At 38.9% G+C, this 14,888-nt stretch overlaps 1 non-coding gene across 1 annotated transcript; it reads left to right on the top strand.

Moving 5' to 3' along the window:
* Positions 1–14,583: 14,583 nt before the first annotated feature.
* Positions 14,584–14,656, top strand: TRNAF-GAA (transfer RNA phenylalanine (anticodon GAA)). Its single transcript has one exon. It is a non-coding gene; the product is annotated as a tRNA-Phe (tRNA).
* Positions 14,657–14,888: the final 232 nt, after the last annotated feature.

Here is a 14,888-nt window from a genome sequence, read left to right as displayed (position 1 = left end):
AGTCTCGTCATTCTAGCTTCTAAGGAGTGTTCTGTTTGTACTTCTACCAGATATATTTGTTCATTCTTCTCTCAGTCTGTGGTATATTCAATATTCTTCACCAAAAGCATAATTCAAAAGCATAAATACATTTTTGGTCTTCCCAATTCACCGTCCAGCTTATGCATGTATATGAGATAATTGAAAATACCATGGCTTGGGTCAGGCACACCTTAGTCCTCACAGTGACAGCTTTGCTTTTTAACACAACACTTTAAAGAGGTCTTTTGAGGAGATTTGCCCAATGCAATATATTCTTTGATTTCTTGACTGTTGCTTCCATGGGTGTTAATCATGCCTCTAAGTGAAATGAAATCCTTGACAACTTCAATCATTTCTCCGTTTATTATGATGTTGCCATTGGTCCAGTTGTGAGGACTTTTGCTTTCTTTATGTTGAGGTGTAATTCATACTGAAGGATGTAGTCTTTGATCTTTATAAGTAAGTGCTTCAAGTCCTCCTCATTTTCAGCAAGGAAAATTGTGTCATCTGCAGATCACAATTTCTAAATGACTCTTTCTGTGGTCCTGATGGTGCCTTCTTCTTCGAATTGTCCAGCGTCTCAGATTATTTGCTTAGCGTACAGATTGAATAAGTATGGTGAAAGAATACAACCCTGACATGTAATTTTTCTGATTTTATACCACACAGTGTTCCCTTGTTCTGTTCAACTGACTTCCTTTTTGTCTGTGTACAGGATCCTCTCGAGCACGAGTAAGTGTTCTGGAATTCCCATTCTTTGAAATGTTATCTGGAATTTGTTATGATCCGCACAGTTGACTGCCTTTGCATAGCCAGTAAAACACAGATAAACACCTTTCTGGTATTCTCTGCATTCAGCCAAGATCCATCTGACACCAGCAATGATATCTCTGGTTCCATGTTCTGTTCTGAATCTGGCTTGAATTTCTGGCAGTTCCTCATCAGTACACTGCTACAAGCACTTTTGAATTCTCTTCAGCAAATTTTGCTTGTGAGTGATATTAATGACAGTGTTCGATAATTTCCACATTCTCTTGGGTCACTTTTCTTTGGAATGAGCACAAATATGGATCTTTTCTAGTCAGATGGCCAGGTAGGTGTCTTTTAAATTTTTTGGTGTAGATGATGACAGCACCTCCAACACAGCATCCATTTGTTCAAACATCTCAACTGGTATTCCATCTATTCCTTGAGCCTTGTTTTTTGCCAATGACTTCAGTGCAGCTTGGACTTGTTCCTTCGGTACCATCACTTCTTGATCCTATGCTACCTCCTGCAATGGTTGAACATAGACCAATTCTCTTTGGCACAGTGATTCTGTGAATGCCTCCATCTACTTTTGATTCTTCCTACTTTGTTTATAATTTCCCCCATAGAATCCTACAACGTTGCAACTCATAACTTGAATTTTTTTTTTTTTCTGGTTCCTTTAGCTTGAGAAATACCAAGTGTGTTCTTTCCTTTGGTTTTCTAACTCCAGGTCTTTGCATATTTCATTTTCATACTTTACTTTGTCTTCTCAAGCCTCTCTTCAAAATCTTCTTTTCAGCTCTTTGACTTCATTATTTCTTCCATTCCCTTTAACTACTCAACTTTTTTTTTTTTTTATAATAACTTTTATTAAGCTTCAAGTGAACGTTTACAAATCCAATCAGTCTGTCACATATAAGTTTACATACATCTCACTCCCTACTCCCACTTACTCTCCCCGTCTTGAGTCAGCCCTTTCAGTCTCTCCTTTCTTGACAATTTTGCCGGCTTCCCTCTCTCTCTATCCTCCCATCCCCCCTCCAGACAAGAGTTGCCAACACAATCTCAAGTGTACACCTGATATAATTAGCTCACTCTTCATCAGCGTCTCTCTCCCACCCGCTGACCAGTCCCTTTCATGTCTGATGAGTTGTCTTCAGGGATGGTTCCTGTCCTGTGTCAACAGAAGGTCTGGAGAGCATGACCGCCGGGATTCCTCCAGTCTCAGTCAGACCATTAAGTTTGGTCTTCTTATGAGAATTTGGGGTCTGCATCCCACTGCTCTCCTGCTCCCTCAGGGGTCCTCTGCTGAGCTCCCTGTCAGGGCAGTCATCGATTGTGGCCGGGCACCAACTAGTTCTTCTGGTCTCAGGATGATGTAGGTCTCTGGTTCATGTGGCCCTTTCTGTCTCTTGGGCTCTTAGTTGTCATGTAGGCTTGGTGTTCTTCATTTTCCTTTGCTCCAGGTGGGTTGAGACCAATTGCTGCATCTTAGATGGCTGCTTGTTAGCATTTAAGACCCCAGACGCCACATTTCAAAGTGGGATGCAGAATGATTTCATAATAGAATTATTTTGCCTATTGACTTAGAAGTCCCCGCAAACCATGTTCCCCAGACCCCCGCGCTTGCTCCGCTGAGCTTTGAAGCATTCATTTTATCCCGGAAACTTCTTTGCTTTTGGTCCAGTCCAATTGAGCTGACCTTCCATGTATTGAGTGTTGTCTTTCCCTTCACCTAAAGCAGTTCTTATCTACTGATTAATCAATAAAAAACCCTCTCCCACCCTCCCTCCCTCCCCCCCTCGTAACCACAAAAGTATGTGTTCTTCTCAGGTTTACTATTTCTCAAGATCTTATAATAGTGGTCTTATACAGTATTTGTCCTTTTGCCTCTGACTCATTTCGCTCAGCATAATGCCTTCCAGGTTCCTCCATGTTATGAAATGTTTCAGAGATTCGTCACTGTTCTTTATCGATGCGTAGTATTCCATTGTGTGAATATACCACAATTTATTTACCCATTCATCCGTTGATGGACACCTTGGTTGCTTCCAACTTTTTCCTATTGTAAACAGAGCTGCAATAAACATGGGTGTGCATATATCTGTTTGTATGAAGGCTCTTGTATCTCTAGGGTATATTCCGAGGAGTGGGATTTCTGGGTTGTATGGTAGTTCTATTTCTAACTGTTTAAGATAACGCCAGATAGATTTCCAAAGTGGTTGTACCATTTTACATTCCCACCAGCAGTGTATGAGAGTTCCAATCTCTCCACAGCCTCTCCAACATTTATTCTTTTGTGTTTTTTGGATTAATGCCAGCCTTGCTGGTGTGAGATGGAATCTCATCGTAGTTTTAATTTGCATTTCTCTAATGGCTAATGATCGAGAGCATTTTCTCATGTATCTGTTGGCTGCCTGAATATCTTCTTTAGTGAAATGTGTGTTCATATCCTTTGCCCACTTCTTGATTGGGTTGTTTGTCTTTTTGTGGTTGAGTTTTGACAGAATCATGTTGATTTTAGAGATCAGGCGCTGGTCGGAGATGTCATAGCTGAAAATTCTTTCCCAATCTGTAGGTGGTCTTTTTACTCTTTTGGTGAAGTCTTTAGATGAGCATAGGTGTTTGATTTTTAGGAGCTCCCAGTTATCGGGTTTCTCTTCATCATTTTTGGTAATGTTTTGTATTCTGTTTATACCTTGTATTAGGGCTCCTAGGGTTGTCCCAATTTTTTCTTCCATGATCTTTATCGTTTTAGTCTTTATGTTTAGGTCTTTGATCCACTTGGAGTTAGTTTTTGTGCATGGTGTGAGGTATGGGTCCTGTTTCATTTTTTTGCAAATGGATATCCAGTTATGCCAGCACCATTTGTTAAAAAGGCTGTCTTTTCCCCAGTTAATTGACACTGGTCCTTTGTCAAATATCAGCTGCTCATACGTGGATGGATCTATGTCTGGGTTCTCAATTCTGTTCCATTGGTCTATGTGTCTGTTGTTGTACCAATACCAGGCTGTTTTGACTACTGTGGCTGTATAATAGGTTCTGAAGTCAGGTAAGGTGAGGCCTCCCACTTTCTTCTTCTTTTTCAGTAGTGCTTTGCTTATCCGGGGCTTCTTTCCCTTCCATATGAAATTGGTGATTTGTTTCTCTATCCCCTTAAAATATGACATTGGAATTTGGATCGGAAGTGCGTTAAATGTATAGATGGCTTTTGGTAGAATAGACATTTTTACTATGTTAAGTCTTCCTATCCATGAGCAAGGTATGTTTTTCCACTTAAGTATGTCCTTTTGAATTTCTTGTAGTAGAGCTTTGTAGTTTTCTTTGTATAGGTCTTTTACATCCTTGGTAAGATTTATTCCTAAGTATCTTATCTTCTTGGGGGCTACTGTGAATGGTATTGATTTGGTTATTTCCTCTTCGGTGTTCTTTTTGTTGATGTAGAGGAATCCAAGTGATTTTTGTATGTTTATTTTATAACCTGAGACTCTGCCAAACTCTTCTATTAGTTTCAGTAGTTTTCTGGAGGATTCCTTAGGGTTTTCTGTGTATATAATCATGTCATCTGCAAATAGTGATAACTTTACTTCTTCCTTGCCAATCCGGATACCTTTTATTTCTCTATCTAGCCTAATTGCCCTGGCTAAGACTTCCAACATGATGTTGAATAAGAGCGGTGATAAAGGGCATCCTTGTCTGGTTCCCGTTCTCAAGGGAAATGCTTTCAGGTTCTCTCCATTTAGAGTGATATTGGCTGTTGGCTTTGCATAGATGCCCTTTATTATGTTGAGGAATTTTCCTTCAATTCCTATTTTGGTAAGAGTTTTTATCATGAATGGGTGTTGGACTTTGTCAAATGCCTTTTCTGCATCAATTGATAAGATCATGTGGTTTTTGTCTTTTGTTTTATTTATGTGATGGATTACATTAATGGTTTTTCTGATATTAAACCAGCCTTGCATACCTGGTATAAATCCCACTTGATCAGGGTGAATTATTTTTTTGATGTGTCGTTGGATTCTATTGGCTAGAATTTTGTTGAGGATTTTTGCATCAATGTTCATGAGGGATATAGGTCTATAATTTTCTTTTTTTGTAATGTCTTTACCTGGTTTTGGTATCAGGGAGATGGTGGCTTCATAGAATGAGTTGGGTAGTATTCCGTCATTTTCTATGCTTTGGAATACCTTTAGTAGTAGTGGTGTTAACTCTTCTCTGAAAATTTGGTAGAACTCTGCAGTGAAGCCGTCCGGGCCAGGACTTTTTTTTGTTGGGAGTTTTTTGATTACCGTTTCAATCTCTTTTTTTGTTATGGGTCTATTTAGTTGTTCTACTTCTGAATGTGTTAGTTTAGGTAGGTAGTGTTTTTCCAGGAATTCATCCATTTCTTCTAGGTTTTCAAATTTGTTAGAGTACAATTTTTCATAATAATCTGAAATGATTCTTTTAATTTCATTTGGTTCTGTTGTGATGTGGTCCTTCTCGTTTCTTATTCGGGTTATTTGTTTCCTTTCCTGTATTTCTTTAGTCAGTCTAGCCAATGGTTTATCAATTTTGTTAATTTTTTCAAAGAACCAGCTTTTGCCTTTGTTAATTCTTTCGATTGTTTTTCTGTTCTCTAATTCATTTAGTTCAGCTCTCATTTTTATTATTTGTTTTCTTCTGGTGCCTGATGGATTCTTTTGTTGCTCACTTTCTATTTGTTCAAGTTGTAGGGACAGTTCTCTGATTTTGGCTCTTTCTTCTTTTTGTATGTGTGCATTTATTGATATAAATTGACCTCTGAGCACTGCTTTTGCTGTGTCCCAGAGGTTTTGATAGGAAGTATTTTCATTCTCGTTGCTTTCTATGAATTTCCTTATTCCCTCCTTGATGTCTTCTATAACCCAGTCTTTTTTCAGGAGGGTATTGTTCATTTTCCAAGTATTTGATTTCTTTTCCCTCGTTTTTCTGTTATTGATCTCTAGTTTTATTGCCTTGTGGTCTGAGAAGATGCTTTGTAATATTTCGATGTTTTGGACTCTGCAAAGGTTTGTTTTATGACCTAATATGTGGTCTATTCTAGAGAATGTTCCATGTGCGCTAGAAAAAAAAGTATATTTTGCAGCAGTTGGGTGGAGAGTTCTGTATAAGTCAATGAGGTCAAGTTGGTTGATTGTTGTAATTAGATCTTCCGTGTCTCTGTTGAGCTTCTTACTGGATGTCCTGTCCTTCTCCGAAAGTGGTGTGTTGAAGTCTCCTACTATAATTGTGGAGGTATCTATCTCGCTTTTCAGTTCTGTTAAAATTTGATTTATATATCTTGCAGCCCTGTCATTAGGTGCGTAAATATTTAATATGGTTATGTCTTCCTGATCAATTGTCCCTTTTATCATTATATAGTGTCCTTCTTTATCCTTTGTGGTGGATTTAAGTCTAAAGTCTATTTTGTCAGAAATTAATATTGCTACTCCTCTTCTTTTTTGCTTATTGTTTGCTTGATATACTTTTTTCCATCCTTTGAGTTTTAGTTTGTTTGTGTCTCTAAGTCTAAGGTGTGTCTCTTGTAGGCAGCATATAGATGGATCGTGTTTCTTTATCCAGTCTGTGACTCTCTGTCTCTTTATTGGTGCATTTAGTCCATTTACATTCAGGGTAATTATAGATAAATAAGTTTTTAGTGCTGTCATTTTGATGCCTTTTTATGTGTGTTGTTGACAATTTCATTTTTCCACATACTTTTTTGTGCTGAGGCGTTTTTCTTAGTAAATTGTGAGATCCTCACTTTCATAGTGTTTGACTTTATGTTAGTTGAGTCGTTACGTTTTTCTTGGTTTTTGTCTTGAGTTATAGAGTTGTTATACCTTTTTGTGGTTACCTCATTATATACCCCTATTTTTCTAAGTAAAAACCTAACTTGTATTGTTCTATATCGCCTTGTATCACTCTCCATACGGCAGTTCAATGCCTCCTGTATTTAGTCCCTCTTTTTGATTATTGTGATCTTTTACCTATTGACTTCCATGATTCCCTGTTATGTGTATTTTTTTTTTTAATTAATCTTAATTTGTTTGTTTTTGTGATTTCCCTATTTGAGTTGATATCAGGACGTTCTGTTTTGTGACCTTGTGTTGTGCTGATATCTGATATTATTGGTTCTCTGACCAAACAATATCCTTTAGTATTTCTTGTAGCTTTGGTTTGGTTTTTGCAAATTCTCTAAACTTGTGTTTGTCTGTAAGTATCTTAATTTCGCCTTCATATTTCAGAGAGAGTTTTGCTGGATATATGATCCTTGGTTGGCAGTTTTTCTCCTTCAGTGTTCTGTATATGTGGTCCCATTCCCTTCTTGCCTGCATGGTTTCTGCTGAGTAGTCAGAACATATTCTTACTGATTCTCCCTTGAAGGAAACCTTTCTTTTCTCCCTGGCTGCTTTTAAAATTTTCTGTTTATCTTTGGTTTTGGCAAGTTTGATGATAATATGTCTTGGTGTTTTTCTTTTTGTATCAATCTTAAATGGGGTTCGATGAGCATCTTGGATAGATATCCTTTCGTCTTTCATGATGTCAGGGAAGTTTTCTGTCAGGAGTTCTTCAACTATTTTCTCTGTGTTTTCTGTCCCCCCTCCCTGTTCTGGGACTCCAATCACCCGCAGGTTATCCTTCTTGATAGAGTCCCACATAATTCTTAGGGTTTCTTCATTTTTTTTAATTCTTTTATCTGATTTTTTTTCAGCTATGTTGGTGTTGATTCCCTGGTCCTCCAGATGTCCCAGTCTGCATTCTAATTGCTCGAGTCTGCTCCTCTGACTTCCTAGTGTGTTGTCTAATTCTGTTATTTTATTGTTAATCTTTTGGATTTCTACATGTTGTCTCTCTATGGATTCTTGCAACTTATTAATTTTTCCAGTATGTTCTTGAATAATCTTTTTGAGTTCTTCAACAGTTTTATCAGTGTGTTCCTTGGCTTTTTCTGCAGATATCCTAATTTCATTTGTGATATCATTAAGCATTCTGTAAATTAGTTTTTTATATTCTGTATCTGATAATTCCAAAATTGTATCTTCATTTGGGAAAGATTTTGATTCTTTTGTTTGGGGGGTTGGAGAAGCTGTCACGGTCTGCTTCTTTAAGTGGTTTGATATGGATTGTTGTCTCCGAGCCATCACTGGGAAACTAGTTTTTCCAGAAAATCCGCTGCGTGTAGTCCAAATCCCTGCGGGACAGTTCCCCGGCTCGGACGCTGCTCTTTCTGCTCCAAGATCAGTCACTGCCTCCCGGGGACTTCTCCTAACGGCTGCGTCCCACGCCGCCCGTGGAACCGGCCAGTCCCCCTCCCGGGGTTAGTTCAGGGGGGTGGAGCAGGTCTCTGTGCTTGTGCCGTACCTGACTGGTACGCTGGCTCCAGGCTCTGGAAACAATCGCTGCTTCCCCGTATTAGTTCGTTCTCCGTCTCTAAATCTGTGTTTGTTGTTCAGGGTTCGTAGATAGTTATGTATGTGATCGATTCACTTGTTTTTCCGTGTCTTTGTTGTAAGAGGGATCCGAGGTAGCGTCTGCCTAGTCCGCCATCTTGGCTCTGCCCCCTAACTACTCAACTTTTAAGAGCAAGTTTCAGAGTCTCTTCTGATTCCATTTTCATCTTTTCTTTCTTTCCTGTCTTTAGTGGCATTTTGTTTTCTTCATGTATGATGTCCTTGATGTCATCTGACAAGTCATCTAGTCTTCTTGAGTCACTAGTGTTCAATTCATGAAATCTCTTGAGATGGTCTCGAAATTCAGGAGGAATATACTCAAGTTCATGTTTGGCTCTGGTGGCCGTGTTTTAATTTTCCTCATCTTCTAGTTGAACTTGGAAAGGAGAAATTGATGGTCTGTTGTGTTGTCAGCTCCTGGTCTTGTTCTGACCCTTGATATTGAGCTTCTCCATCACAATTTGCACAGATGCAGTTGATTTGATTCCTGTGTATTCCATCTGTTGTGGTCCATGTGTATAGTTGCCCTTTATGTTGTTGAAAAAAGATATTTCCAATGAATCTCTCAGTGATCTTGAAAAATTTTATCATTTGATCTCCACTAATATTTAGATAAATTTGACTAGTTACTATCCACCTAGGTGGTATAGCTCAGTGGTAGAGTGCATACTTCGCATGTATGAGGCTGTGGGTTCCATCCCTGGCATCTCCACCCTTTTTCTCTCATTCAACACTACCTAAATCCAATCCCGAAGTTATACACATTTATTTCTCCTAATATTTTCATACTATTCCTGCACATATAGAAAGTAAAAACATAACCCGGTAGATTGCCTTGAATTCTCTTCCTTTCGTAGGCTGTGAGCCTCTACGTCCACTTAGGTGACCGTGACAATGGAAGTAAGACCTTCAGAAAGGGGGGAAAAGAAGAACTGGATCTCAACAGAATCACTTCAAACACCAAAACAAAAGCATGCATGTTTACAGGCAGTTTACCTTGGCTCCCATTTGTATTACTATTAAGAGACAGAAAGAGAGAAAAAGAGGTGAGGAAGGACATTGCCAACAGTTTTCTTTAGTGTTTTGTGTTTTCCGGGTCAAAAGTCTGAGCAGAGGCAGAGGAGCCCATCTTATGCCCACGATTTCTCTATGTGTGTTCTGTCTAAATATGAGAGATAGATGGCTGTAAGTTCCAAGTCTTTTTAGGTGAAGGAGTGGCTTGGATCCTGGACAAGGGAACGAAGACTGTAAGGGAATTAGAAGCCTTCCTAATATGCAAGGATAAAAAATAACTAGAATCAGCACATTCCCAATTGATACTCCATAATACCAGTTTTCCTATATTTTCTCACTCATTCCGTTTTCCTTCTTATTTCAATCTTTAAATAAAACATTTACTGGAAATCGCAGTTAACATCAAAAGGAGGTACACCTATGTGAAGAAGCAGGGAAAGGTTTTTCTGTCAAAAAGGAAAATAGATACATGTAGTTTCCGACTTACATCGTATTTGAATTATAATGAACAATCTTACCGCCTGTCCTTTTTTTTTTTTGTACATCTTGTCATCAGTAATATCTATGTACCTGTTATTTATGTTATCATTCTCATACCAAGCCCGCAAAATAAATAAAGATCAAATTTTTCAAAATACTCCATCCTGTAGGGTCGCTATGAGTCAGAATTGACTTGAAGGCAGGGAGTTTGGTTTTGGTTTTTTCGTTTGCTCTGCAAGCTGGTGAACTGGAATTGAGCTGTTGGGTGGCATGGTTATGATTATGTTGTAGGAAGAGCCCCCTGGTGGCTAGGAGCAGTATGGTTTTCTGGGGGCAAGGAGTGGAAACTGAGAGTAGCTAGGGTGAGAGCTCTGAGGGCCTGGGCTGTTTGTTTATACAATTTATTCAGTAAACCTTATTGAGCACCTACTATGTGCCATGCCTTGTTTAGGCAATTGGAGTGTATATTCACATGGGTGAACAAAAAAAATAGTGGTAACATTTTTTTCCAGAGGGGTTGATTGACACGCAAATAAATCACAGCATTTCCTCTTTGTAATTATGACAAACAGCTTTTTTTTTTAATTGTCTTAAGTATTATATGTAAAAAAAAATTTCCATTTTAAGGTGTTTTACATGTACAATTTAGTGACACTGATCATGCTTATTATGTTGCTCAACCATCTATCCATTTTAAAATTTTCCCATCACCCTTTAACGAGAAGCTCAGTATCCCCTCTGCAGTGAGTCTTCCACCCACCCCGGTAACCACTGATAAACTTAGGTCTCTATACACTTGCCCGTTGTAGGTATTTCGTATAAGTGAGGTCAGAATAATTCTCTCATGGCAAACTTTTGAGGAAACTCAAGAGGACAAGAAAAGCTTATTGTATTTACTTCTATTTTTGCTTACCATACTCTTTCTTCCTTCCCGATATTCCAAAATTCCATCCTTTATTATTTCCTTCATTTCTGGAAAACATACTTTAACCATTCTTTTAGGGTAGTTCTTCTGGTGGCAAACTCTCTTAACTTTCCTCCGACTGAGAATGTCTTGCTTTCTCCTTCATTCCAAAAGAATTTTTTGTTTTTTCTGGATTGACAATTCTTGTCTTTCAGCACTTGAAAAATGTGCCTCTTCATTCTGGCCTCCGTGGTTTTTGATGTGATATCCACTCTCATTCAAATTGTTTTTTTCCCAAAAAGTAAGGTGCCATTTCTCTCACTCCTTTCAAGGTCTCTTTTTGTTTGCTTTGCTTTTAGAGTTCGGAAGTTTTGATTAGGTTTCCAATCACCACCCTCACTGCCATTCAACTGACAGGTGCTTTTCCTCCAAAAACCACATAAAAACCCAAATCTCCAGGTCAGCAGACTATGGAGTTTCAGACTTAGGTATTCCAGTGTTTAGAAAAGGACTTCACAAGGCTGTCTCTTAATTCATCATGTAAACATTCCATGGGGCAAAAAGTAAACGGTGTTTCAATCAGTGTACAAGCAGAACTATACAAACCTCTTTCTGTGCTCAGTGAAAGGCATTACATATTTTCTAGCTCCCCAAATCCAAAATATCCCTGAATCCTGACTTTTTCTTTCTCCTTGCTATCTCTGCTTTTTGTCATCCCTATCTTTTTCCTCTGAATTACTGAAAGCTTTGCATTTCTACCTAGAGTGGGACAAAGCAGACTGTGGCTAGGGAAAGTGCTATCGTTTCTTTTTCCATTATGATTCTCTTCATATTCCTGTAGAGCAAAGAGAGGGGAGAGAGGAGTGAAGAAGCAAAGCTTCTATCAGAAGTAACTACGGCAAAATGAAAGGCTTCAGCCTAAGAGAAATAATTAGATTAAAACAAAGATTGCCTAAACAGGGACTTGACCCCTGGACACTGAGATGGAAACTCCAATGCTATACCAACTGAGTCACACAGGCCCTTTTCTGTGTTTTTTTTTTTTTTTTTTTTTGTGTGTGTGTGTGGGTGTGGGTGTTTTTTTCTGGAGCCTGTCTTTTTTGGTTAATTTATGGAAGTTCCAATCCACCAGCCACGGCTTGGAAATCCTATGGGGCCCTTCTACTCTGTCCTTTAGGTTCTCTATAAGTTGGAATTGATGACAACAGGTTTGCTTTTTTGGTTATATGTGACCAGTTGCTTTCATATTGAGTGTTTTCAAATAGCTTTTCTTGAATTCTCTTCATTGCCAAGAAGATTTTGTTCGAAAGAGACGTTGTCATCTCTCAGATCATTTCCTTTTTTCTCTCTTTGCCTTGTATCACTTTAGATTTTTGGAACCAGAATGGCTTCCCCTAGAAAAGCACTGCCAAGTTTCTGACCATACTGGTGAAGGACTTCATTACTTGCCAAGTGTTGTGATTTTATCCCAGTTTCTCATTTCCCTCTATGCACCTATTTTTCTGGAAGCAACACTCATGCTACTCTTTGTATCCCTCTGCACTGTCTTGTACATCATCCTTGCAGTCTTGGGAAGCAGAGGAGAAAGGAGTTGAAAGAGAGAATTTGAAGATGAAGGGAACATTCCATAAAGGTGGGTAAACAAGGGAGCCTGAGTTTAACCCTCTACATCTCTAGGTTTGCTTTTCTTCATGAAGCACTTCCCTATTATGTGTGAGCCACTTCTTCTTCTCATTTTTTTCTCCCCCTCCTCCACCTGTTTCTTCTTCTTCTCTTCCCTCTTTCTGTCTTTATTCACTGTTTGCTGCCCACATCCAAGGAAAAAGGATAATTATCTTGATGAAGAAATGTACCTTAGAACATACTACCTAGAATATGATCCAAGACAGTTCGTTCCTTTTGACCTACACTTGGAGAAAATAAGGTACAGGGAATCTGGGAACAAACAAAAGGGAAGATTTTTGGTGAGAAGAAAAGATTAACCTCTCTGGGAAGGAAAGACTAAGGCGGTCATGGAAGAAGAGTATTGTTTATTTCTGCAAATATCTCGGCAATTCTAAGAATGTTAGACTGTGAAAATTGAGAGAATTTGTAATTGCTTTTCTTTAGGAATTTATGTATTTCTCATCTCTCCTACCCTACGAATATATAAGACATCGATTGGGGATCTACCAATTGGACCAGTGCTCCAGGGACCAATTTAGAATCCATAGCCCTGGGTGGTGTAGTGGTTAAGTGTTATGGCTGCCAAACAAATGGCCAGCAGTTCAAATCCACCACGTCTCCTTGGAAACTCTAGGGGGCAGTTCTACTCTGTTCTATAGGGTCGCTGTGAGTCACAATCAACGCGTCGGCGGTGGGTTTGGTTTTTGGTTCAACCCTGGGCCACCTGCATATCGGGTGATTCTTCTACTTGTTGGTAGAGAATCAAGTTGTTAAAGCCTATGTTATGAATGGATTATAATAAAATATTTTCCTGGCATTAAATGCAGGCATTTCCGACAAGGTGTACTATTGTTTAGGCTTCCAGACCTTTCTCCCTCAAGTAATGCCACCTTATTTTTAAGACAGGAAAGGTCTAAATATAGCATTTTTTTTATGGCTCCCCGCTTCCTCATGCTGTCATCTGCAAGCCTTTATTTCAGAGTTCAGTTCTTGGCTCATGTTTCTCTACCCAAATGCACCATTATTATCAGTGACTAGAGGAGAGTGCCTTTCAAGAAATATGTCATTTCTTATAATCTCACAATTTATTAATTCTAAGTAATTGTGATCTTCACGGGATTCAGCTGGTATTTGATTTCTGTTTTGAATGTGGTTGAAGTTTCTTCCTTTTGCAAAGTGAAAAGTTTGAAAACAAACCCAATGCTCCCTAACAACATTTTCACTTTTAGGTTTGGACTACTTCTTTAGTGTATTGCTCCCGTGGCCTGATGGACAACGCCTCTGATTCTGGATCAGAAGATTGAAAGTTTGAGTCCCTTCTTGGTGCCTTGTTTCTGGTTTGGCAAGCAGTAGAAGCCCCTTGAATTGACCTCCAACGGCCAGTGTTTATTTTAGGAAATGTAAGTAACTCAGATGTATCTGTGTATCCTTATCCTTCTCTCCCCTCTCTCTCCTCACACCCACCCATAGCCCTTTGGCTGCATGCATCTCCCTCAGGAATCTGATGTGATATTAAATGACCACCTTATGACTTTATATAAAGTTGTAAAGAGAAGGAACTGGAATTCTGTTGGCATATGTAAGAAATGTACTTACCAGTACTCTTGTGATTTTAATTCAGCTAGGTGTATGTGTGTGGTGTGGGGTGTTTTCTACAACATGGTGTTTGAAAACCCTTAGTGAAAGTCCTTTTATGATTAAGCAGAATAATCGCTCAGCAAACCATGCAGCTCATCTGCTTTTTATAATTTCCAACATTTCCGTTCTTTTCTCTTTTCGAAAACACTTTTTGCGTATTCGTATGGAAATAAACACATTGTTTGATGGATTATGTTTCCCCATTTCTACTCCAGAACAAGAAGCCCTTCACACTAATGTGCTCAGTAACCCTCTGTTCCCCATTACAGTGTCACTAAGAAGAGCACAGAAAAAGAAGGACTGAAAGAGGAGAGAAAGAACAGCCTCGATCATTTCTTTAGGAATTTCCTTAGTTTTCTGAGTAGTGTTTGGAGCGTGGGACAGCCTGAGTTTACCAAGCAGAGAAGCTTCTTTCTGTTTTACCTTCCATTCCTGGCACTCCTCCTCTACCAACCCATCCACAAAAAAAAAAAAAAAAAACAGCCTTCAAAAATTGGAAAACACTTTTCAGACGTGGATGGCAACAGACCTCACAGAATTTCAGGTTTGTGAGTAGATAATATTGCATGAGATTTACATTTACAAACGTACAAGTCCTGTAAACAATACTTTCAGGTATAACTAAACTGGCACCCCGAGCCCCTCCCGAACACGGCAGCCGAAATAGCTCAGTTGGGAGAGCGTTAGACTGAAGATCTAAAGGTCCCTGGTTCAATCCCGGGTTTCGGCAGTTCTGTTGACATATGCATAATTATTATCAACCTTTTTTTTTTTTTTTTTTAATAACAGTTGCATTCCAAGGCTTTAGGATTCTAATAAAACTAACTGTAAATAAAGTTAAGCAAAAACTTGTACGGAAGGAGGGCGCAGCTCAGTGGTAGACCGCATGCTTTGTATGTAAGAGGTGGAGGGATCGATCCCCAGCACGTCCAGAGTTTTCCTCTGTTTAAACACTGTTTAAA

This window comes from Elephas maximus, chromosome 1, assembly GCF_024166365.1.
Source record: "Elephas maximus indicus isolate mEleMax1 chromosome 1, mEleMax1 primary haplotype, whole genome shotgun sequence".
Taxonomy (NCBI): domain Eukaryota; kingdom Metazoa; phylum Chordata; class Mammalia; order Proboscidea; family Elephantidae; genus Elephas; species Elephas maximus.
Note: the sequence above shows the minus strand (reverse complement) of the source record. Positions and strands in the feature narration are given on the sequence as shown.